Source organism: Oreochromis aureus, linkage group 17 (assembly GCF_013358895.1).
Source record: "Oreochromis aureus strain Israel breed Guangdong linkage group 17, ZZ_aureus, whole genome shotgun sequence".
In the NCBI taxonomy this organism is placed as follows: Eukaryota; Metazoa; Chordata; class Actinopteri; order Cichliformes; family Cichlidae; genus Oreochromis; species Oreochromis aureus.
The window spans coordinates 15,720,585-15,747,650 of record NC_052958.1 but is presented as its reverse complement, the minus strand read 5'-3'; the positions used below and the strand labels follow the sequence as shown (position 1 = coordinate 15,747,650).

Here is a 27,066-nt window from a genome sequence, read left to right as displayed (position 1 = left end):
TGAATATTGTGTCTCTCAGTAGGGACTCAACCCTACAGACAGAAGCATGGCAGAGGTAGAGTATGACACATACAGTATACAATATGTGTATGTATGTGGAAAACATATGTGTTGATGATGCAGTAGACACTTACTGCTTCAGTGATGTTCCTGTTCAATGCTAAAATTCTAATGCTTATATCAAAACCATCTAAAAGCTAGAAGGTGATATTGTGGCGGACCACCAGATGGCTCCACTCACACCCAAGTTGAAGGGAAGAGCTGGGTGGAGATTTTGGCGCTTACTGTATCTTAAGTTCTGAGAGACAGTGTGGGAATAAAACAGTTGGAGTGAGACACACGGACCTCTCGTGTCGTTATTTCTTACCTCCACATTGGTGACCCGGACATCCTCGAGCTTAAATCCACCCAGACGGGCCTCATACTGGAGGACAGGCCCATGCAGGACGGTGGTCCTTTCCTGGTCTGTGACGTTTCCACCGGCCGCCCTCGCCCAGTGGTTCCCGTTTCCTGGCGTCGTCGGGTTTTTGACTCGGTACATGCTCTCTCTCATCCGGGGGTCCGGGCCTCTGTTAAACTGGTCAGCTCTAAATTTGTTTGGCCAGGCCTTCGCAAATCAGTTAAGGAATGGGCGTCAGCGTGCATTCCCTGCCAGCGTGCGAAGGTTCATAAACACATCAAGGCGCCTCTGGAGCAGTTCTTTATACCCGGCAAACGTTTCGATCATGTGCATGTCGATCTGGTGGGTCCTCTGCCGCCGTCACAAGGTTTTACGCACCTTTTGACAGTTGTTGACCGGACCACCAGGTGGCCGGAGGCAGTCCCCCTGGCATCCACTACTGCAGCAGTGGTGGCCAGGGCATTTTTGTCAACCTGGGTCTCGCGTTTCGGCCCGCCCGCGGACATTACGTCAGACAGAGGCCCCCAGTTCATTTCCGAGCTTTGGTCGGCCATGGCTGATGGACTGGGGGCTAAAGTCCACCGCACAACCGCATACAACCCGCAAGCTAATGGGATGTGTGAACGGTTCCACCGGTCGCTTAAGGCTGCTTTTCGTGCCTCCTTACAAGATGGCAATTGGGTTGACCGCCTCCCGTGGGTTTTGCTTGGGCTGCGCTGTGCGGTTAAGGAGGATCTCGGCGCTTCCCCAGCTGAGCTCGTGTTTGGTCAGCCCCTCCACGTGCCTGGAGAATTCTTGCCTGAGAACCCTCCCCCCTGCTTCGATCCATCAGTGCTATCGCTCAACCCACTTTTGCACTCGCTTCGGGTTCCTGGTCCTGTGCACCATTGCGTGCCTGACACTTTTCTTCCAAAGACTTTAGAGACTGCTAAGTTTGTTTTTGTCAGGCACGATGCCCACAAGACACCGCTGCGGCCGCTGTATGACGGCCCATTCAGGGTTATCGAACCGGGCCAGAAACATTTTGTTTTGGATTTTGGGGGTCGAAGGGAGACTGTGTGTGTTGACAGACTTAAGCCTGCACATGTTCTTCCGGACAGTAATGTAGTGCCGGCCCAGGCCCCTCGCCGTGGCCGCCCTCCTTCAATGGGGTTGACAGACTCTGGTTTCCCCCGCAGGACTACCCCCGGACCACCAACGTTTGAGCCTCCTTCTGCCTTTCCTGCTCGCCTTCACCAGCCTCGTTCACAGGATGGACCTTCCTCTGCCTGTTCTCTCCCTCCCAGGTTCAGTCGTGCGGGTCGTTTGCTTAGGCCCAGGGTCCTGGACTGAATAGAGACCTAACTGTGTGTTCAAGGGGGGGTATGTGTGGCGGACCACCAGATGGCTCCACTCACACCCAAGTTGAAGGGAAGAGCTGGGTGGAGATTTTGGCGCTTACTTTCATTATTGTTGGGTCCTGCTTCTCTAAATTTCTCTTATGAATGGGATGACCGGATTGGCCTCAGACTAATTAACATTGCAACAGATGCACCATGAAAACAGATAATTCTGTTTGAGTGCAATGTCTAAATCTCTTTTGACCAAAATACCAACAATTTGATTTGCTCTGCCTCATTTGATTAGACTTCCTATTTGTCTCCTCCTACTTATTTACAATGCACTGGTCATGGTGCTACACTGAAAACAGGACACACTTAGTCTTATACCAGTCTTTATTTCTTCATTCTTTTTAAACTGACCTGTGTACTTTGTGCTGTAATTGGCAGAAGAATGATAAGGATATAGTAATGTATAGATTTCAACTGATATAGGCATGCTGGCTGGCTATACGTTAACTAGGAACTACCTTCCTTGCTATGCTTGAACCCCCTTCCTTGGCTGGCGCTTTGGTCTGCTGTTTGTAATCCGTCAGGCTCTTGTGAATGATGGTTATGGGGTGTTAAAGGTCAGCGCAGTCTAGCCTACACCGCTTAGACTGTGGATATTCTCAACCTCATTAAGAAGAAATCACTGAAGTCCTCTTGGACCAGACGCATTCTCATCTGTATGCCAGGAGACACTAACACAGACATCAATGCGGCTGGTGCTTTGCTCCATCTGCTTGGCCAAAATTGACCCAAATAAAACACAAATGAAACACATATCACTGCAGCTGCTTTGCTTGGTTTCGTTTTCGCATGGTCCCAGTCATAAAATCTAAGTTGTGAATGCAGAAAGCTCATTTTGAATGCTGTGATCAATATTCATAAACCTGATGAAAGCCAGAATTAAGTTACGCATCATCTTTGGAACAAAAAATAAATAAAAAATTCGAGAAGTTTTAGGAAAAAGTGTATAAGACATTTTGCTCTTGTAGTTAAAAAGTTACAAACTCATCCCAGTACAATGAAGGAGACCATTTGGGAGCATGGATTGTAATGCACCACTTTTAATGCTTGCTAAAGAGAAAACAGCATTTGCATACTTCAATTATACATGAAAACTCATCAGCAAGCATTAAGCATGGGAGACTGCAATGCAGTGGATAATCCTTACATTCTATCTTTGCAAGAATGTCCTTTTCCAACCATGACAAACGGCTCTCTGCTCAAACACGTTTCAACAGAGGGGGCTGCATGCGGTTTCATTAAAAATGGATGGTGATCAAAATGTGGTGAGAGTCTTAAAGCTCTATGTAAATAAAATTACTCTGCTTTCTTTGTAATTTCATCTGGTTGTCATGTTTATCTCTAGCTGTAGCCTTCTCTCAGTATCACGATCAAGTCTTATACATGGATAATAAATTGACTTTTGATCAAATACCCACAGGAAAGGAAATACTCAGATGATTCTTTACTCCCTCTATTTCTCAGAATCAGCAATCTCTTTAGTGCCACAACCACTAAAACATCCTTGCACTATTCCTGTACTTTTCCTTATTTTAAACTCTGCAATTTCTATATCATTTTATATTTACAGTCCCATGTCTGTTTTCAAAGGGCTTTATAGAGTGCTAAGCATACCCTTACTGCTTCCAGAGGAATTAATAGAGTAAGGAGCAACCAGCTGCTGTTAATCAAATACACTTGATTGTGAGCATTCAGGTGTGTGATAACACAATGCCAGAGACTTCCTGGGATGGGAATTTTACCTCAAGGTCAAACTGTCCAGTGCTCAGAGAACGAACCTAAGAGCTACATCTCTGATTCGACAGGCCTCAGTTAGCACGGTAAAAGTTCATGGCAGTACAATTAGAAAGGCTGGACAAGTATGACTAAGTTGTATCTGAACAAACCACAACAAAAATGTCCTTTGAACATACGGGACCAAAGTCGAAATGGTGCACAATGCTATGTAATGATACGTTGTGTTTGCAAAAAGCAGACATGGTGTATCAGCACAAATCCCTCATAGCAACTGTCAAGCATGGTGATGGAGGCGTCCTGATTTGGTACTATTTTAGAGCCACAGGACCTGGGCACTTTGGAGTCATTCAGTTAACAATGAACTACAATTTGAACTACAGCTATGGGTTGTTCAAAACTGGGTTACACAACAGGAAAACGATTGCAAATACACCAGCAAATCCGAAAAAAACTCCTGAATGACTTACCCTTGCCCTATTCTAGCATGATATATGTTTCTCTGAAGTACAGTATTTGCAATGAAATGAATGTAAAATAAGTCTAACTGAAACATATTTAAAAAAAATCAAAAACAACAAAAAAAACTTTCTTTTTGTCCAAAGGAGCACTGGGAGCTCTTTTACTTCTCCACTTTCTGGACTGACAGTGTACACCTGCAAAGAGCTGAACCAATGCCCACTAAACTGATGTGTCTTTACACGCTTGGATTGCTTGTCAAAGTATCCACAACCTGAGAAATAGGCTCAGGGCTCCGTGCCAATCATCAACATTTTAACTGTCTTGCTAAACATCCCTGATGACAAGAGAGGAAGAGATTTTAAAAATGAGAGTCAAAAATTGAGACAAAATCATATCTTTTGTATATGTCTTGTATCACCCCAAGGCCATGTCATTACCACAACTATTTCCATAACTTTTTCTTTGAAAGATCAGGTCAGTTGTGCACTAATTGGCACTGTGGCTCAACCTCTTTCCTCAGGTCTATGCCCAGACTGCCAGTGGTAATTTATTTCCTCATCGATTAGCACTGCAGGTCTTTCCAACCACTGACAACTGGCAATCAGTTGAAGTGAGACAGAGGTGTTTTATTATGAGGATATTGACTTCCATCTAGACTCACTTCAGTTGCACAGGTAAGCCATCTTCATAAAGTTTTCTGAGGCGAGGTGCCGGCCAGAGCATGTTGTATTACACAGACCCGGATGGTTGCCTTTGTGCAGCACAGGTCTCCCATCATCAAACAGGTTTGAGGAACAGGTTTTCAGGTTAGTGAGCCTTCTCTTCAGCGTTTCCTTTAAGGGGAAGGACGAGGAAGGTTCAGCAGTTGGTCGCAGAGCTATTTCCTTCACTTCTTTCTCTCAATCAGCAGATAAAAGGCCTGTGCCAGTGCCAAGCAAACAGACCCCTGCCCACTGGCTACAGACTAGATGACAGAGAACAAATCAAACAGAAAGACAAGTGCTCCCTCAGGGTTTGAGGCTCCATCAGTGATAGCAGTGATGCCAGGCAGTTTTTATCTTCCTTCCCCCCTGCCTTTTTTTGCTGCCCAGCTTGGCACTAATCCTATTGTTAAAGGTGACGGCTGGGAACACCGCGATGCTTTGAGCTCAAGTACAGAGCTCTGTGTTTTTTGGATAACACAAAGTTACTCTTACAGAACCGAGCAGATGATATGTCATTTAAGTTTTTCTTCACCTCGTCATCATTCTGTGCAGGTTTTTTCCCCCCCACTGCAATTCCCTCGTTAATTGGCCTCAAAGCTATTGATCTATTCAAGTGCACACATTCTTTCTTTGTCAAGCTCTGGGTTGTTTTGACAACTTAAAGTCGAATTGAAAAGAGTGACATGAAATATGGAAGACTGTGTTTATTTCACCACAGAGCAAATACCCAAAGGGGAGTGTGAGAAACCATAATCCCAACAATACTTAAGAACAAGACTGCAGAACAGTGTGTCTTGTTTACAAAGTTGTTAAGGCAGACAAACTTTTGTTCCATCCCTTTTTTTTTTAGGTTTCCAATCTCCTCAATTTAACAAATATGAATCATGAAAATGTTTCATTCAGCATCAAGGATGTTGATGTTTTCCAGCATTACTCTCAAACCACCACGGTGAATAACTTGGCCTCTATAAACTTAGTTTACCCCGTGTCTTTCAATGTCTTTCGCAAGTTCTTAATTTTCGTTTGAACTATAACTTGCTTGAAGCTTTTATACATTTTCATTTTCTGTCATCACCCCTAGATCTCATACTTGATTATCTGCAGCACTCGACATCAAATAGCTACAAGAAGGATCACGTACATTTCCTATTTCTAATCTAAGCCTCCTTTTTTCTTTCATTTTTTTTTCTTTTTTGGAAGAAAGGCATTTCATAATCTTGTTTCTACTCTATAGCATAAGATTGAAAAGCCATTAATGAGAACATATGCAGGCCATACTGGAAACACAGAATTAAGTCATTAGAGATTAATGAGTTTTGGGGGGGAAGCGTATGGAGGCAGATAAATGCTGGGCGACAGGGCCAGACTGTCGGCTGAGAGACGAATCGGGCGAAAGCTGTTTTTGCCAACGCTGTCACGCTTCACCAGCCATGCTGGAGTGTTTTTGCTCCTTCAGATTAATTGTCAGTCATAACTTAAGTTCTGCAGTGTTATAACAGGACTGCCAAGACAGGGGCCTTTCACTGACACGGTTATACATGAGTACAGGAGAGAACATGTTTGATTTATCTGGCTGGAGTTGCATTAAAATTCAGCAGAGAAATTTCTAAAGGCATTGTGCACAGCAAAGCGAGCACAGTATCAGATTTCCATTTGTTTGACTGGTAGAAGTTTGCACAGTCTGACATTCAAGAGAAACTGAGAACTTCACATCCCCTAAGATCCTTTGGGGATCCCAGTGCAGGGAAACCACATTATCATACAAAAGCATCAAGCTAGTAAATCAGCATTATTTCATTTGAATTCTGATTATCTTGCTAATCAATAGATTTTCACCATTACATTGCTGATGCTAAAAGTGTATGATGACTAATTACCATCAAATGGATTTTAAATGGAGATTAAATACTGCATTAAGGCCTGAATTAGAAATGCAGCTGCAGTACTGGAAGTATAAGAGGTATACCTTTGCTTTTTACATTCCTTTATCTACAGTAAAAATGTGAAAAAGTCATTCCTGAAGTTCCAAAGATGCCAATCATTTACCACAGGGAATGCTGAAGATGGTCGTTGAAAAAGTGAAATTCTCTTTACTTTTATTAGCTTTGGCACAGGCATATGAATATTAATATTCAACTGAGAGCTTATGTTGTATTAATGAACGTGAGCTTCTTGTGAAATTAAATGGGCATAATGCAATACTGTTCATTACCTTGTGCTGAATTAATTAGAGCCACAAACTTTTGTGTTTTCAGAAGGAATAGATTGCGATGGAAATTGACTTTACTGAAGTTTTCATGTTGTGTTTGTGTCCAATTAAAGTTGTACAAGACTGTGTGCTTCTGAAAAATGATCAAAATCAAATGGAATTAATATTACAGTAACAATGGGTGCCATACGCTGCATAAAATGAGAGAGATGTTGGTGGTGACAAATCCAAGAAACTTTACTGATCAGCTCTGTGCTTCTCATTTAGTCTCGACCTTTTACCAGAGAGTTGCTCAACTTGAATCTTCAGCTTTAATGCTGCTTTCACAAACACTGCCTCATCAGGCAGCTACTATGAGCGCAAAATTAGCAACTGGCTGGTAAACATACTGGAATAACTAGCAGAGATTGAATATCACTGGTTAAGCGTTTTTTTAAATAATATGTAAGATGACAACCTGTTGAAGTTCAAAACGGATTATCAGAATTGAGAAGAAAGGTGATTTAAGTGACCTTGAACGTGGCATGGTTGTTGATGCCAGGCAAACAGTTCTAAGTGTTTCAGAAACTGATAATTTACTGTAATTTCCCCACAAAACTCTCTCTAGGGTTTAGCATGATTTCAATAGGAGAGAGTATCTAATGAAGGACAGTTCTCTTGGTGAAAGTACCTTGTTGATATCAGAGGGCAAAAGAGAATGGGCAGACTGTTATGAGCTGGTAGGAAGGGACTAAAAAAAACACTATTACACCAAAAGTATGCCGAATGGCATCTCTGAAGTTATAATATTCCCAACCTGATGGGCTACTGCAGCAGAGGTCCACACTGGGTGGCACTCAGCTGAAAACAGAATGATTCACACAGGCTCACCAAAATTGGACAATAGGAGATTGAAAAAAATGTGGCTGTTATGTTTGGACTGTAGTGTCAGAATTTGATATAAACAATATGTAAGCATGTAATCCAGCTTTCTTGTATTAAGATTTTAGGGTGATGGTGTAATTGTGTGAGTGATATTTTCTTGGAATGCTTTGGCTCGCTTATTACCAGTTGAGCATTTTATAAACCCCACAGCCTGCCTGAGCATTGCTGCTGACCATGTTCATCCCTTTATGACCACAGTGTACCCTCCTTGCAGCAGGATAACACACCGTACATTATCCTGCTGGAAGCTCAGATCATCTCAAACTGGTTGCTTGAGTATTACATTGAGTTGGCTATAGTCCAGTCACCTCCATAGTCACCAGATCTCAATCCATCTGAGCACCTTTGGGATTCAGTGGAACGGGATATTAACATTATGAATATGCAGTCAACAAATTTGAAGCAATTGTCTGAAAAAGAGGACTCAAAAAGAGTCCTTACTAACATTTCTACTCTCCCTTACTGTCAAGGTCTATGTAAAGGCAGGACTCAGAGGCAGAGAATAGCGCCTTTGTTTAAAGTGAATGAGATAAAAATTTCAAAAAAAGACCAAACAGTTGTGACAGTCCCAGTCTCCTCTTAGGCTTCCAACAGATTGCAGACAGTTTTCAATCCACACGTTCTCTCCAATCAAAGAGCAATCATCACTCCGTGTCAGCAAGTCCTCCAAGCAAAACCTGAGCACAGGGAAAAGCAGTGTGATATATTTTTCGCAAAAAAGTCGCAGCGTAAAAAAAAGGCAAGGAGCCGGGCAGCACCGAGTGTTATGGTAAAATGATCCAGCAAAAACTGAAGCTCAGCCACTTCGTTATGGAGTGGCTCCAAAGAGGTCATTAACGGCAGGTGTTTGATCATCAGCAGGTGTGCGGAAACCAGAAGGTGGAACCAGGGTTAAGTCCCGCCCACATACCAAAACAGACACCAAATGGTGGGTCAAGATGGCGATGACACCTATTACTACTAAATAACATCTCTACTTACTCTACAGTACTACTGTTGTAATACTAGCATCTAGCATACTAGCATCACTTATAATGCTTATTGAGGTTTTTCTATGCTCTACATTTTAGACAAATGTGAGTAAGGTTGTTATAAATGAACTTGTTTCATTAGATGTACTGTGGACAGCTGATGGTATGTGGCTGGATTTCAGTTTAAATGGTGGTTGTGGCCTCAGTGTGTGTCAGTGCGTGTGAGATTTGTCCTGTGCCTGATGTGACTTGAAGCCTCGCAGGACACGTTATGTTAATAATATTGCTAAGACATGTTGGGCCTCCATTTTCTCCTCATTTACTATTACCATATGATGAATGAAATGCATTTATTGAAATGATAAAAGTACAAATCTGTCTCCGAAGGGATATATATTACCATGAAGGGCTCAATATGTTCTGATGATAATCTTATACCTAAACAATTTTTTGAGTGATTTGAGAAGATGTTCACAGACACAGCTATTTTATCTGTATCTCTTACATCCATAAAATGAACCCTATTTCCTTCTAGACACACTGAATACTTGCTCTGAAAAAAGGAAAAAAAAAACTGTGGAAAAATGACTTCTCTGCCATTTCCTGGCACTCTCATCTGTGCCGTGTTTGTGTCAAGGAATGATGGGATGAAGAGGCAGAACCGGTGGAGCTGTGACTTTAAAAAAAGAAGAAGAAGAAAGAAATCATGTGGCTGACTTTGACAGGCTTATTTCATTTGGTTTCATCAGGCTCTCGCCACAGAAAGGCCGAGTCACTGCCATCTCTGATTGGGCTGCCGGTGGACATGTACTCAATGAACAAAGCTAGTGGAGCTTAACAGTGACTTCATCCCTGGCTCGCAATGACAGCAGCCAGTTTAAACTGTGTAAAAAATAATGAGGAAGCTGTTGGGTTTAACATTAAAGTCATATTTCACTCAAACCCCTTTAGATCTAGCTAAACTCTTTTGTGGAGTTCTCTTCATACTTTTGAGAGAATAAAAACAGAAAATCAACTCTTGGAGCATTCTAAAGACAATCTTCTTTTTCATAATTTTTTCCTTGATTGCCAGATCTCATTTAATCAAACAAGGGAAATGATATCATTTGAGAAGCTCCTTGTGGGTGACACTAAAGAGCAGCACACACTAAGTGGTGGACTGAAGGGAAAGCAAATGGATCAAATGTATTATTAATGAGCTGAATATGAGATGGCAGGAGTGGAATTATATATCTTTATCAGTGGGGAATGGGGGGGGGTATGAGTCATGCTAATTACTGACCATCACTGGGGCTGATGCTGAAATCCCCAGTAGTGCAACACGAAGCTAAACATGTGACCCTGAAAGGAAAAGAAAGCCCGAGTTAAAGGTTTATGTTTCATGTAAGTCCTCTAAGCGTTATATGTCCCGTGCTATGATTCACTTAAAAAAGTAGCAGTTTTCTTATTTTATGGATACATTATGATTACATTTAAATGATTAGATTCTGATGAATATGTTGCCTGAAACAAATGTGAAAGCAGCAATTTGCATTGGCATATTACTATCAGCATCCTCAGTGGCTGAAAAAGTGAGTCAAATATAAAGTGCCAAACATTGCAGTTACTTAAATGGTGTTACGGTCGCTGACCTCTAGTGGCTCTCCCTCTGTGAGAGAGCCTTTTTCTCCCTTTCCTGTGTTCCAGGTTTGCCTCATGAGCCGCAGCTGAGGTGTGTTGTAGCTCGTCAGCCACAGCATGTAGAGTGTGTGTGTGTGTGTGTTCCTGTCTAGCTATCTTTGTGAGGACCAAAATCTGCATTCTACTATACTTGTGAAAACCAGCAGTCACTTGTGAGGACACACAATCCGGTCCTCACATTTTTGAAGGTATTTTTGAGGCTCAAAATGGGGTTTTAGTGTCAGGGTTACAATTAGGTTATGGTTAGGTTTAGGGTAAGGGTTAGGGTTAGGCATTCATTTTTAATGGTTAGGGTTAGGGTAAGGGGCTAGGGAAACCATTATGTCAATGAGGGTCCTCACTAAGATAGCTGAACGGGGTTGTGTGTGTGTGTGTGTGTGTGTGTGTGTGTGTGTGTGTGTGAGAGAGAGAGTGAGTGAGTGAGTGAGAGAGGGAATTTAAACTCTGTGTAACTTTGGCTTTCTTTCTTTGTTGTGAGTAAAGGTGTGCCTTTACAGTCTTAATGGTTAATCACAATGGAAGCAGGTAGGGGTTCTCTGCCATTTTTGTTTCAATTGTTTTCTCCTGTTTTTGGCTAGACAGGGAGCTCAGCCACTGTATTTTGTTTTTGGCTAGAGAGTTCTTGGTTTGTTTTTAGTTAAAGGAGGTGTTTTGTTTGTTGTTTTGGCCTTGGAGACCCTGAAGAAAAGAGCTTCCCTGTGTTCATTTTAACTTTAGTAGTTTTGTGCAATAAATCATGTTTAATGACACCTATTTTTCAGTATTTTGTTTTCTTTTTCACTTTGTGTTAACACCCCACCCCAGACAACACTTCGTTAAGTGGGGCGTAACAAATGGTCACTTGAAGCCAACTCCAAAAGTAAGTCAATCCCTATAGACTCCCACATTTAAGCAACTCATTCATTTCAATGTTACATGTAGTTGCTGGTGCATTGCTTGTAAGAAGGCTAATTTGATACTGGTATGCCAACACATGTGGGTGTAGCCAATTTCTGTCTGCTTGTCTTTACTTCAGCTGACAGGAGTGGCATCCGATGTGGTCTTCTGCTGCTGCGCTGTAGCCCATTCAAAGCTCGATGTGTTGTCTTCAGAGACCTTGGTTGTAATAAGTTGGGGTTTTTTGAGTAACTGTTGCAGTCTGGCCATCCTCCTCAGATCTGTAACATCAACAAGGTATTATCCCAAAGAGCAATACAGCTCATTGGATATTTTCTCTTTATGGGCCATCCTTTGTAAGCCCTAGAAATGGTTGTGTAGTAAAAATCTCAGTAAATCAGCAGTTTCTAATCAGCTTTCTTCACCACTCTGATGCTGAACTTCACGTTATCTTGACCACGTTTACATGCTGAAATGTACTGAGTCCCTGCCATGTGATTGCCTCATTAAATATTCATATATAGCAAGTGTTTGTATATACCTTGCTAAAGGGCTTTTAGCATTAGCTGGAGCTTAGCGATCTGCTCTCTTGTGGAATACCAAATTGATGAGAGCCTTAATGCTGAAATTGAGGCTTCAAAATTGGGCTTTATAAGCTATGGTAAATCATAGTATGAGTGATGTGAGTCTTAAAAAACATAATAAATCCCTCTGTTTCTTCTCTCTATGTCAGGACAAATGAACAGTGGACTAAAATATTGTGTAAGAATAAAACTATGTGATACACAACACAACTTGCATCTTCTTGATGCCATTTGGCCATGTGTGCACTCAAGTGTGTTAATCTGTGTATTGTCAAAAAAAAATTAATTCTTACATTACAAGTTTTTACCTTAATTTAGACTATAGATGAGGACACATCTATCTTGGGCAGATGCACCAAGGATTCTAAAAGTTTCTTACTAACTAATCCATGTTTTTGCGTCTGGCCTATTGCTTTCCAATTTCAGCATTTTTTTTTTTAACATAGCAACACTCTAAAGACTTTCAAAACAAGCCTTCAGTTGCTAGGCGAAAGGTGTTCAAGGAGCACAGCTCATCATCGTGCTTTTGAACTCTAAGTCTAAATGCTTGGGATCGAGCGGCATGAAGATTTTACCCCTCACCTTTTCACTTTTTCTGTCAGTCTTCATCATATCACCCTGAAAGAAGCTGCTTAGTCCAAGTGAAAGCAGATTTCAAGACTTGAGACTTGACTTGAGCGAGACTTGCATCAGAAAAAAATCAGTTATGGTCTTGAACTTGAGAGCTATGAGGCTCCCTCAAGACCTTACATGAAAGCTTATTATCATCCAATTTTAGGATGATAAAAATCAGTGAAAATAGATAAAACATGGAGAGGTAGATCTTATAGGTATGTGCACTACATATCTAACAGGTATGTTGTCATGTTTCAGTTTAATTTATGAAACGTACCAAATTTTTTATTCAAAACAGCTTGACAATGATGGCAGCTGGTCATATTAAATCAGCTGTTAAAAATATAGCAGTAAAGTTTAAAAGTAATAAAAACCAAACTATTTAACAGAATGAGGGAGGACGGTGGGTTAAACTGCAACTGATTTAAATTTAAAGCTATTAAATTGACGCTGCAGAATGACAACCCAACTTTGAAAGGAAAATGTTCAAACACTGTGAGTTTAATAATTTTTGTTCAGAGACTGAAGTAAAATTCAACTCTGACTCCTTCTGAATTCATTCTTGATGTAAAGAACTCTGGTGAAAAGGCTTTGGGGCATATTTTAGTCACTAAGGTTATTTTTTCCCCTATTTTTAATTCATAATGTTGAGCCTCACCATACTAACTAATGGTTCTCGAATGTGCATAAAGACGATTAAAGTTGTAATTGTGCATTATAATCACATTGCGAATGACTGAATAGCACCTTGACAGCAGTCCCTGTCACTAAAATGGGTTATCTAATAATTATGACCTGGAGAGATGCTTTCATTTCGAGCTAAGAGGCATTTTAATCTAGCACAGAAAGAGCCTGTGCCAGGTTCTCAATCAATAACTCAAGCCTGGAAAAAAAGCCTTATAATGTGATATATAAGGCCATTCCTCTTTGTGGGGACTTTAGCGAGTACAGAGGCAGTCTGACATCAGTATTGTACACAGGGCATTGTGGACAGAACTAATGGGAGAGTTTATTGATTGTGTGTGCTGTAATCTGTCAATCCAGACTTGTCCAGCTGTGGAGGGGGTGCCGGGTTTGCTCTATAGGGTCATCTGCAGCCATCTGCTCTTCGAAACACACTCACTGTATTCACAACTTATTACCACACTCCCCTCCAAAAGGATATATTGCTACAAATGAGAGCTGAAATTGATTTAACTGGAAATACGAGAGGAAGAGAGGAAAAGATAGAAATCAAGTGACTACATATCAGCTGTCAGACACTGTAGCTCTAAAGGCAATTCTCAGATTTAAACCTAATTCAAGTTGACCATTAAAAGTCACTAACTGTTTATTCTATCTAGATTAGACTGCAAAATTGTACACTTTGCTGATTTGTTGGTCAGGTGATGATTTATTTTCAGCCATCCATTTAGCCATTTGTTGCTTCTTATGTGGCAGTCAAAGCAGAGATACCCAGACCTCCCTTTGCCTGTGCACCTCCCGCCTTCAGCTCTTCCTGGGTTACACCAAGGCCTTCCCAGCCACCCAAGACATGTAATATCTCCAGCATGGCCTAAGTTTTCTCCAGGGTCTCCTCCAAATACCAAAGTACCTCACCTAGGAAGCACCCAGGATGGATCCTAGTCAGATGCCCAAACTACTGTCTGACTACTGACTACTGCTTTTGATGTGGAGTAGCCACCTCACACTGAGTCCCTCCTGAATTGCTGAGCTCCTCACTCTGTCTCCAAGGGAGAACCCGAGCACACGCTGGAGGAAACTCACTTCCATTCCTCGTATTCATGTTATATTTCTGGTCACTACCCAGCGCTTGTGAAAACAGCTAAGGGTAGAAATGTAGATTGACTGACTGGTGAATTCATTAGATTTGTTTTCACACTGAAGTTTCTCTTGAGCTCTCTTTACTGCATAGACAATATGCAAAAACCAGTGAACAAGACACCCTTTACCCAGGGGCATAATTTCCAGGGGGGTTAGGGGGGTTATGACCCCCCCAATAATCAGACCCAACCAATATAATGCCCCCAATAAAATTATGATTTCTCTTGCATAAATAGGCTGTTGATTTTCTTTACTCATTTCCGTTATTACCAGCAAAATAGTTGCATGTTTAATCATCTGGGAATTTACTCAGATTTATTTATTTGTTTATTTAGACGGAGATCTTGACCCCCCCTATGTTCAGCACAAAGTTACGCTGATGCCTTTACCTCTTGACAGTGCCAAGAAACTCTGTCAATAAAAATTCTTAATAGGATTGGTAATTTTATGTTTGGGAATGAATGGATTAGCCTATTAGTCAAGTTACCTGTAACACATAATCAATTACTAATTACTGACTGAAAAATTTCATTAGTTACATTACTGATAACATTAGGCTCCTCACTCTGGTGTTCTAGAACAAAAACAAACAAAATTGATCTATTGATTGAATTTTGTTTGTCAATGAATCATCTCAACCACTCTTTAGTATATTATCATGAAGTTCTTTGAAGCCTATTTCATGATAAAGTTTCGTGTCACTGGTGATTCCTGACTTCCCATAAAGGGGCACAGCCAGGTAAATTTCCCATTTTTCTGTAGAGTGTATATAAAAGATCACCTATTGGTTAGTGAAGTCCTGTTGCTGCGCTCTAGCTGAATGTTTCCACCGTCACCATCTTGGTGTTTTAAAAATGGATGTGACAAAGGAGGCGTGGATTTTACTGACTGATACAGTAATGACTTGTTAATTACGCCCTTAATGGGCACCATAATTTACAAAATGAGCTTCATGTTTTAATCAATAAGATGTGAAACTAGACATTGAGACCAAAATCTTATCAGGAAAGTGTTAACTGAGGTCATAGATTAAAGAACCCTAAAGGGTCATTTTCCCATACACTTCTGCACAAGAAGACTTGCTCCCCACTGTCTTTGATTTTTCCGTTACTTACTGCTAGTAATATTGCAAGTTCATGATTAAATATCTGAAAAGCTGATGACATTAAATAGAAGGATTTGCTTTCACGTTCAGTGCTTTCAACACCATGACAGACAGGTCCAGCATTACTGCAGATTCTGCACCAAATCTGTCAACTTTCCAGTTCTTTCCTCCCCCATTTTTGAACAATTCCCTCTGTGAATGGCCACTTTATTATATTTGTTGGTTTTGTGTACTCCAGTGATAACAGAGCAATGCTGTCAGGGATAATTTGCCCCTGGCAGGGTCTCAGAAATCAAGCTGGTCCTGTGTGATGGGCCAGACTAAGTGTGATTCAGAAGTCCTCTACGATGGATACAGATGACTACATTTTGCCTGTAACCATAGATGGGGCTTGCCAGGGCCCCACCCTGGAGTCAGGCTCGGAGGAGGGGCTCATTGACGAGTGCCTGGTGGCTGGACCCACCTCAAATCAGCCACACTGGCAAGACCTCCTGTAGATGACCCAGCACTCTTAGGATGGGCCATAGAGGTCTGGTGCAATGTGGCTCAAGCAATTTGTTGAAACTTTCTAGTTGATAGTAAACAATGATGGTAAACACCGCAGTTGTTGCATCTGTTAAGAATCTCCACAATATCCCTGTTGGGAGCTAATCAGACTACACTTAACACAACTTCACTAACTCGATAAGTAAATACATCCAATAATGTACATTTTCTGAATTAGCACGCTAGCTTCTTTTTGGCTTTTATTTTTAACGCTAATGTGTGGTAAAATAAAGAATTACTTATATCTGAGCCAGCTTTTTGAGTCAGGATTGTGCCGATATCTGATCCAAACACTGCATCAGCACAAGTCTCATTATGAGTACACCATCTGGACGCTGATCATGCTTATCCATGTGAGCGCAGAATATCAAATACAAGAAGTACATTATGTGAATAAGTCTATGTCAGGCACAGCATGCTACTTTTTAATGTTTATATGCAAACTGCAACTTGATTAAATATAATAATTAAAAAAAATACTTAGTTATCAACAGAGTTAAATCTTAAAAGTTGAATCTGGTTTAGTGTAAAGTTTAGACTAAGCAATTATCATTGTTATTGTTTCACACTATTGTTTCAGAAAATATGTTATTTACCTGTAAAAAAAAGTTTTTTGTTTTCTTTTTTTGGAAACACTGGCCTATATAAAGCACTCAAAAACAAACCCAGAGCCCTGCTGGTGTTTGCCAATATTCTATTGATTGCTTTGCACTCACTTTTCCATAGATCAACAGGATATTTTATGTAACTGTGTGGTTTGGTGGGACTGCTGTTCTCAGCTTGCTCACTCTGTGGGCTCAGAGTCACACGTAGACGTATTTCATTGTAGCGTTAGCTCACTCCTCCTGAATATCTGCCTCTCTGTTGGCATTTGTATCAGCGTCTCATTTCTCTTGCTTGTATATATCTGTCCGTCTCTTTTCCCTCACAGGTTTTTCTCCCGGTCCCCATAGATCTCCCAAACACTTTGGCTCTTAACTGCTCTCTCCCCCTATCTCTTTCTCCCACACTCTCATCCACCATCTTACATCTTCTCTCTGGTGTCTCCATAAGTGCCAGGCCGTAGCGTCCCTGGAGTGACCTTGGGGGTAATGAGCTCCTGATCACGAGTCAGGAAACCCGGCATTCAACACCCAACCCATCACCCTCCCCTCACCCCATGTAACAGACACAAAAAAAAGAAAAAAGTCTACACTGCTATCGAATGCTCAGCCCACAAAGACAAATAGTATTGGAGAGGCAGGGCAGCAGGGCAGAGGTGCAGATGAAAAGAGCCTGGAGAAACTATTGCTTTAAGCTCTGAAATACAACTACCAGACCTCCAACACAAAGTAAGTGGATTCTTTTTCTGGGTCTACACTTATTGATACGTAGCTTTTGAGGGGTGATGTAATGTTGAGGTGATTAATAGAGCAATAACTTGACGTTAAAATTTGTATGATTTTTGGTCTGTCTGCTCACTCTGTATGTTTGGGATGGGATTTATATGGATTCCAGGACTGCTAGAATCCATCCAGCTTGTTTTCATATGGCTTTAAAACTTGCAATAAGTAAAGTTTTTAGTAAAGTTGCAAAAATTAACTCAGCAAAAGTTTCTGTTCCAAGCACAACACTGTTTTGAAATTGTGCATTTTTCTGATATTTCGCCTTTTGGTAAAAAAACAAACAAACAAACAAACAAAAAAAACCAAACTTGTGTAGACATGGTCCTAATTGATTCTTTGTTGTTCTTCCCATTTTAAGCAGATTTTATCTTGAGGCTGTTGATAGGAGATAATAAACATATGAAAATATAAAAGACTATTAAGCTTAAAATGCTGAGAATTATAACAGCAGATGGAAAAGTGGCTTGTAGACATACTGTGTAAACAATTGGAAAGACCCAGTAATCCAACAGCCATGGGCTACGGACTTTACTGTTAAATCATTAACAGGCCCTCTTTCTCAGTGATTAGACTTCAAACATTCATATGTTTTGTTTATTACTGCTATCAGCCAAATATGTGTTGGCCCAAATTAAGTCTGTCTGTGCGTGGGCACTGATTGAAGTGGGCTACTTTTTCCCAGGATGTCGTAATTTGGGTCAGGCCTGACTGGAATGACAAACCCAGAGCTGCTGTATTGTATCAGCACTAAGTGATCCAGTAGACCTTCTGCTTGCGTTGCCATGGCTTTCTTCAGCTCCGGTATAGCAACCCGAGTCAGACCAAACAGTGTTCCTCTCTGTCTTATGGGCATTCCTACTGTGGACAAAAGCTTTCTCTGGCTCATTCTTGCTCGAAATGAGGTGTCCGCTTCATTTCTTCAGAATCAACACATGGTGTGGTCCTAATGAAAGAGCAGGGGGAGATTAAACATGAAGTGGAGATGAGCTTGAGAAACCTGCTTTGGTCTGTAGGAAGTCAGAACACAATGTGGATTAAGCTGGATGATAGCCAGCAGGGGCAAACTCATAAAACTGCTTCATTTCTAAAAGAATCTTGGCATTTTTTCCCCCAAGATGGCCACTTGGAGGCCTTTAAGAGACATTTCACACATTCTGCCCTTTTTTCTTTTTTAAATGTTTGACCCCCAGACTTCACCACATGATGTCACCTATATGTCAATGTGTTTAAGCACAAAGCCAGTTCATTCCTTACAAATGCTTTGGCGAGAAAGTTCTCCGTGGAGGAGCTGGAGCAATAAGGCATAGAATTACTCTGTTAGGGCCCCGAGAAGTTCGCTCCAGGGGGGAGGGGACACTGTGAATGGAGCCAGTTCTCATCTATAGGGCGCAAGTAACTGAGTGAGAGAGAGATGGAGAAAGAGGCTAGGGGGGTAAGGACATACACAAAGATCCTCACATTGAGTGGCTGGTTTATTTTTGTGGGGTATGCACTGACCCCTAACATGTGGGATGTACAGAATGAGACTTGATGGGGTCCAGGGGGCCGACAGAGAAAGGGAGGAAAAGATAAAGAAAGGGAATAGAAGAAAAGAGGAAAGGAAGGATGCCAGTAGAGAGGCCTGTCAAGGAACTGTCCTAACCATCAATCTCTAAAGACAATAGGCTAGAAGTAAAATCTGCAGTAAAGCAGAGCTGGAAAAAGCAATCATGTGACCCTTAAATGATTATTCTGGTGTCTTTTTTATAGATTACCCACCTCTTGGTAGTAAATAAATCTGGTTAAAAATACTTTGTGTTTTAAAAAGTTAAACACAAACTATTAAATATTTCCAAAGGTTTGGTTATTACAAGTGGCAACAAAATAAATAAAAGCAGCAGAACTGAGTCATATTTGATTCATACTGCCTTATATGGGTAGCACTCTAGAACCACTGGACCCTACAGTTGAGGCAAAGCAACCCATTACTCTATCTGTTAAATTCTCCCTGCCTCTGTAGCAGGGATGAGATATTATCAACTTGGCCTCAAGATTAATTTTTACCTCATCCAGTACTTTGGGTTCTCAGGCAAAAGTATGGGTTTGCTTACTATCAATCTTGTTGCTGACCACTCGTTCTTTAATCCTTGATAGTTGCAATTTAGTGCATTTAAACATTTAAATATTTGATAAACTGAGTAGAGAGCTCTTGCTATCACATTTCCTGAGTTTGTTGGTTGTTATAGTTTTTTTTTTCTGCAGTTGTGGCAATAAAAAGTTGCTGCAAAGAGCCCACCTTTTTGGTCTGTTGGGTTAATAATCAAGAGTGGAAATGCTGATGTTCTCACAGAGAACAAGCCAGCACCTCTTTCACTACAGGAAAGGGTGAGACAATCAAAGCTGTCTGCAAAACCTCTAGGTTTGTAGGGGGGTTGTCCCTGTTGTCTAAGGAAGCTCACTGGAAACGCTATCAATGCTTTTTGTGGAAGAATTCAATTACACAAACCAGGGTTTGTGTTTGTCCATAGTATAGAGGCATATTGTGAATTTCTCAGTTTATTTTTGATCAGAAGCAAGTTTTAAAACATCTGATTTAAAAAGGTAAAACTTTCCATCTTGCTATTTGTACAGATTTTGAAGTTTTTCAGTGAAATTTTGTGGCCAGCATCTCTCTCTGGCATGCTGTTGGTTTGATCTAGTATTCGATCCTCTGAGAGCTAATGAAAACCTGAGGCTTTCCACTATAATCAGTTGGCTCATTAGTGTTCCACTCAGTCACAGAGCCACCCACGCACACTTACACACATGCACAAATACAGACAAACTCGCCTCAGGCCCCTCAGTCAATGACTGAAGGAAAATAGGGCAAAGGTCATATGGCTGGGTGTGAATTTCTGTACTTGCTGAGGAAGTAAACATGCAGCTGTGATGTAAGACTTAATTGGATGCATTTGTGCAGCTGTGCTAGCATGGCTAGTATTGTTTTTACCTCGTGAGCCATGTATTTATCCTCATAAATACATTCAACATAAACATGAAACAGCCACTTCCCCACTGTTTTAAAACCCCTGGTTTACATTAGCCATGGAAAGGGTCCAAAAATCCCAACACAAACAAAATAATAAAAATAAAAGGTAGAAATTCTCCTCAGAGCGCTAAAAGAATGAGGATAGAACTGTATGAAACCCTCTTTTAAAGGCCAAGGGTCTCCAGATTACATGAATTCACTCTCCCCTCTAGAATGATTAACACTGTATCACAAACATAACACAATTTACAATGTTCACAAGGAAATAGTCCCAGTTTCTACTAGTGAGTCCCCAAAAAATGACCATTGAATATGAAACCATGTACAGTCTCTTCTTTGAAGGTGTAACTGTGGTGAACAGGAGATGACTGCGGGGTCCTAGTCTGTTAAGCTGACCAGAGGTACAGCAGCCCGAGTGAGGAATCAAGTCTTGGGTTCACAAAAGAAAAGAAAATAGAAACCATGCCTTTGTCTCTGGGCGAAAGTACTGGGCTATGAGAAGGCAGCGCTTTTAAATACACCTTAACAAAGCCGGATGAACAACCAGGATGTCATCTGGATGGCAGGGTAACCTGTTCACCGCTGACTCACTTTGAGCAGATTCTACGGACTCGACGGTGAGAACAAACTCAGACCAGCAACGGGCAACATTAAGTGAGGTCGCTAAAGCCCTCCAAGAGACTCGTTAGCACCCAGCGAGGCAGCTAGCCATGCTGCCTTGCTCTGAACGTTCACTTAAGGGCCAAACTCAGCTGTGCTTTTCTTTAAGACCTATCACCGTTGCAGTTGAAATCAGCTAAGGTTAGCTCTCACTCCAACTCCCCACCACCACGCTGTCTACTTCCACGATGGCCTGCAGCACCACACGTTGCGGCTACACAAGCCAAGCTTCCCGCATGGAGCGAAACTCCGTCTAAACTTGCTGCAGTCGCAACTTCTTTTTTGACTGACCTCTTGGATCCCCCTTTTGGTCTCAGTCAAACCGTGAGACACGCCGGAGACAGCTACTCCTCGGCTCCACACACACACACACACACACACACACACACACACACACACACACACACACACACACCAGAGTGTGTGCACGGGTTCTCGATCTTTTTTTGATGTTTCTTGCCTTACTCAGCGAAGCCACTTGAGGCACTACATGGCAGCTCCCGACTATTTACATACATGTACCCTTACAATGTGATTTGACCCAACTGTAATTCATAAAACAATGTAAATGTAAGAAACTAAAATATATCTTCATTTTAACAATTAAGTAATGATTCAAACAGGTTAAATATTTCAAGTGGTGTGCAAGATTGAAACCCTGAACAGATGTACTATATGTTTAGCAAATGTCATAAAGGGAATACAGTTCCTGAGGGTGCTCCCTCACTCAAGGTTTTTGTGTGTACATGCCTTAGAGTGTGAAGCACAGGGGAATGGGTAGTGTTTGTATTCCTCTAATAAACTGAAGGGTGATCTTGTCTCTCAACACAAAGGGAAAGCTTGAAACTCAGGATTTTACAATAAACAGCAATACTTTAGTTGTAGTTACAACAAAGCTAATGGCAAAAGCACATTTATAACATCTAGATAATAGCACAAGTTTAGTAGTAATTCCTTGGAGACTGTGTCATTTTTTAATAATTAAAATCTGGTTATTCTGCAAATCTTTCTCTGTTGATAATAGGTACAGCAGAAATAAAGTAAGCCACATCAGTAACTTTCTCTCCAGTCCAGAACCTTGCTTAATGGCTCACAAGTAAACCCTAAGGGGGCTATTAAATAACATAGAGCCAATACGTTGGCAAAGCTCCACCTAAATACTATAATGTACAGGCTCAATCAATGGAATCTCATTTTATTTAGAATGATTTTTAGCTGCTTTGAAGCCATCAGTGGATCTGCCAAGAGAGTTATTAGTGATATTATAATCGCTCCTATAGTGAGAATTTGATCCTTGCAAGCCATAAACTATGAAAGGGTATAAAATGAAGAAAAGAAAATCTGATATGGATGGGAGTAGGTTGCTCTTATGCACAGGGATGCAGGAGTTTGTTGTTCAACATCATGTGACCAGTGATGTTGAATGGAAAGTTAAATTGATTGTGAGCATCACTGTGGAACACCGTCTGCCACTTAGTTTCTCTATCCCAGTCGCACTGCTAATTGGATTGCTAATGACAATGATGCACAGAGGTTAGACTCTTCTCTGGTTAGAATGGTTTGCATTGTTTATCGTGAAATCTAACCACATTACCATTGCTGTGATCACATGAAAGGGAGCCAGTTTTGTAAAATATATAATTCTCTTGAACTGACTCAATAAAATGATGTGTTCTTTTTTACTTGTGGATCTTTTTATTAGGCCAAATAGTGGTTACTTGGCTGCTTGAAGGGCAAAATCGTCAATACTTAACATAAAAATAATTTGAAACAGTTTATATAGCCTCCTCATGCCAAAGGGGGTTTCTAATCCTTGGCTAAATCTCAGCAGGTTTTAATCAGGCCCAGTGGAGAGTTTCTGCAGCTCTGGGATGTCTTTGTATTCTTACCTCAGGGTACCACATTCTAGAGAAAGTATGATTTGGAAAGTTAAATGCCTATGATGGATGGGGAGGGGATTAGATAGGCCCATGGTTACAAACACTGAGGATGGCTTTATGTCCACCTACCAATAAGTGATTAGATAGCAGGATCAGTAGGGGTGGAGGTGTTGTTACTTGCTCTATTTTAGTTTCCATCGCTGTTAATTTGAACAGAATTAAGCATCCTGAATACTTTACTCAGGAGTTTCTTTCCACAAAGAGGCAATGGGAGATGGAGGAGTGAGAGGAAAGAGTAGAGTGGGATGGAATCTGGAGAAATCGAGAGAGGCGAGAGAATCATTAGTCATATCCATTAGTATTCCATCCACAGCTTGTGCTGTGAGACAGCCGGTCTGTCCAAACAAACAACCGGCAGAGGGGGGATGCCTCATTATAACTTCCCCCCTTTCTTCTCACCCGGAGTTCACATTCCATCTGACCATAAACACTAGGCCAGGGCTGTGACCTTGCCCTCTTTCTCCACTGGAGTTTAGAGATGTTAGTGGGGCTAGTATAGCAACAATTCACATGCTGTTCAGTACATGATGATGACAGTACAGTACAAGGCTGCATCCTGCAAGAAGAAAGCAAAAACACAGTCTGAATTCCTATTCTTTACCTCTTGGAGCAATTTAGCTTAGTGGACTCTACAGCCTGATGCATTTATGGAAAGGACATCTTGAGACGTTTACTCCTTTCACCTATCTTTCCCAGTACAGTATCTAGCAAAGACTTCACAGGTCCCAAAGGGAGCCCTGACTCTCAAGGGGCATGTAAACCTCTTGTGCTTGATGTACAGGGGCACTGAGAGGATATGTGCAGAAGACAGAATTCCTGCAAATACCTGCAACCAAAAAATCAAATACAATACCTACGTAAAACATTCAGAGCCATATGGCAGGGTAATATAATTACCCAACAGATGGCATTTTTGTTTTTAACCCATTTGTGTCCACACTGGAACTTCATAAAGAACTTGAGTCAGCCACAAATCCATTTAAATAGGTATAAAAATATTCATGGAAATTCCCCCTGTTATTCAGTGTAAAAACAATTAACAAACAAACTTAAGTAAGTCGAGAGGGAGAACATCCCTATTTTGCAGTGGATCATCATTATACATTAATCAAGAGTTGACCACTGTTTCTTCACTTTCTAGAAACAAAAATGAAAGAGCAAATGTTCTTTTAACAACTTTTCTCATGAAATAACTCAAAATGCCACGAGGGGAGAGGCAACCCCGACTTATGCATACATGTAAAAAGTAGACGACAGTAGCCGTCAATGGAACTGTAAATGTGAAGATTTAAAAATTAAAAGCTCTCACCAGTCCACAAATACTCTGAAAGCATCGATGGGATGCTGGAACAAGATGAATGCCAGCTCTGCAACCCGCATAGTCTAAATCATCAGCTGCAAATATCCCTGTTCCAGACATCACTGGACACATTTGGAGGTCAGACATCGGAGCTGTTTTGGCAGTGTGAGGGAATGTACATAATTTTGGTACATAATTCTAGTTGTTGCTGGTAATTGTACATTTACCAGTGAATCATGAATCATCAATCATTTATCAAGAACTGTAGCATTTATCACGATTACAAAATTTAAAAAATTATTTAAAAAACATATTTTAGAGGAGTGACATTATTTTTTTTAATTTCTGTTACAGGGTATGTCAGTGTTACCAGTTCAGTCACCATGAACAGTGATTTAAACATTTTTTTGAGAATAAGGCATATCTCACTCACAACACCTCTTCTCGTGTGCTTGGCACCAAGATTGATGGCGGCCAAGTACAGCAAACCAGACTATAAATAAAAATAAACCTGCACTTTAGAGATCAGAGATGTTTATAAAGAAGCACCTGGCTTTAGGATTATTCTCCCCCTTTCTCTCTGTGTTTGTGTGTACTCGTAAACCTATCTCAGTGAGGACCAGCATGAGTTTATTGCCAATGAAATGAGGACATTTTTGAAAAGAGAGGGCCTAACTTTTTCACTTTGCTTCAAAAAAAGCAGTTTGAGGGTTACAATGTAGTTTAACAGTCAAAACTGGAATTGCGACATGCAGCTGTATATCAGATGTTTAATACTCTTTCATTCAATGCTAATTCATTTTTTATATATTAAGCTACAAAGCTTTGGTTTAATGTAAATCTGATATGTGTACATGTTATATTGAATGTGAGCTTCTTTTGTTATTTGACTTGCATTTTAAATGCAAGTCAAATAACTTGCATTTAAAATGCAAGTTATTTGCATTTTTAAATAACTTGGTGGCTGTTATGTTTATCCACTAACTGAGCTTCATACTTGATTGAGATTTTTTAAAGTAAAGATTGTTAAACAAATCCACAGAATTGAGCTTAGTTGTCACTGGACCCTAGCTGGCCACTTGTGCATAATCAAGAAACATGTAGAGTTGTACTGCAGAGCCCGAGAACTTGACCCTAAGAATTATATTACAGCACCCTTTTTTGCAAGTCAATTTCTGAACCTCTAGCATTTGCCATTTGTACTTTGAAAAGTTCAGTTATGTACCCGAGTGACCTTTAAACGTAATCATCAGAGAATATGGAGAAAATCAGAGTACTGCCTTAATTTGAAAGGCCAATTTTCCATACACTACAGTTATCGCTCATGCTTGGCTTGGGAATGCTACAGGCAACCAAACAGAGGAGCAAGTCACTGCCATGACAAGGACATGAACCTTCACTGGCTACAAACAACCTAACAGCCACACTAGCGGGAATTCAACCGGGTGTGTCTGCAGCGTGAATGAACCCCCCACCTCAACCCCCCAACTCAATATTTGCATTCCTTAATTAGTGCATTACTTAAAATGACTCTGAAAACAGTGATGTTTAATCTGCCATTGCAAACCAAAATGAATTAGTATACATTTCTTTTGTTCTTTTGTATGAAGGTACACTTTTGGTGACTTTTTTATATACAAAGTTAAGAGAATTAGATGAAAATTTGCTGGTGCATGAAATTCTCATTTACCTTTCCCATTTCTACATTTATTTAGGGTTTTGCTTTGATAATGTTGTGTTTCTCAAAAAATAGAAATAAATAAACTAACTACTTGCCAAACATTTCAATTTTTATTATAGAAACTTGTCATTTATGTATTATTTTGCTGTATAAGCTCTGCAGAGACAACAACCTCTTACTGAATTATCTGCATGTCAGTTTTGGTCACTCGTTTTACAGTAAAACCACCTCGACTGCAATGGCTTACTTAGCAGATGTTAAAGTAAAAGAGTGTGTCAGTCCTAGCAGTAGTCCCACCACATTCTGTTCATACACAAGGACTTGATGTCTTTTCTGACTGCTGCAATGCTTGGTGGCAAGTTGAAAGGTTATGTTTAATGCCCTGGGCTGTGACTGAAGGCAAGAGCCGCTCTCTCCCACCATGTAAACTCCTCTGACTCCCCAGCTCACCTCTTAACCCTACACCCATCCCACAGCCGAAAAGAGCCTGTGTCACAGAAGGGCTGCTGGTATTTGCACAGCAGCTCTGAGTTGTGTTTTCACTTTGAATAGGAATGATTGGATCTGTCCATGCAGCAAAATGGGCTCCCTTATTTATTTGTAAATTGTGTCACATATAGCATTGCTGCATTTATGGTTTGGTAAATAAAGCTGGAGCAAATAGTATTTTGTGCAGATGAATGTAGACAATGACACTGGTGGGCACCCAGAAAATCTGGTGCATTGCATTCCTGATGGATGGAAATAGCTTACTGCAGAAGCAGGCTGATGGTGAATAGGATGGATCTGTGAGCTGAACTTTAGTAAACACTGCATTGTATGTGTAAGCAAAAAGACTAAATGACTTTGGCAGGAAAATGGACAACATTTTTAAAGGAGTAAAAATTGTATACATTTTCATTCCTTATTATCATAAAGTCCATGCCATTACTATGACTATAGATGTTTGAACTTTCTTTAATATATGTGGACTATTAGAACGCTGGGTTGGATAGTGTTGTAAACAACACTATCTGTGTTGGGGGGGGGGGTAGAGGAATAACATTATAAATATATATATATATATAT

The 27,066-nt window shown here is 40.7% G+C and overlaps 1 protein-coding gene across 1 annotated transcript in view; it reads left to right on the top strand.

Moving 5' to 3' along the window:
• Positions 1–17,216: 17,216 nt before the first annotated feature.
• Positions 17,217–27,066, top strand: part of ptn (pleiotrophin) — a 48,990-nt gene continuing 39,140 nt past the window's right edge. The window contains exon 1 of the mRNA XM_039600689.1: positions 17,217–17,356. The gene's annotated coding sequence lies outside the window, so the exon portion shown is untranslated. The remainder of the gene's footprint in view (positions 17,357–27,066) is intronic.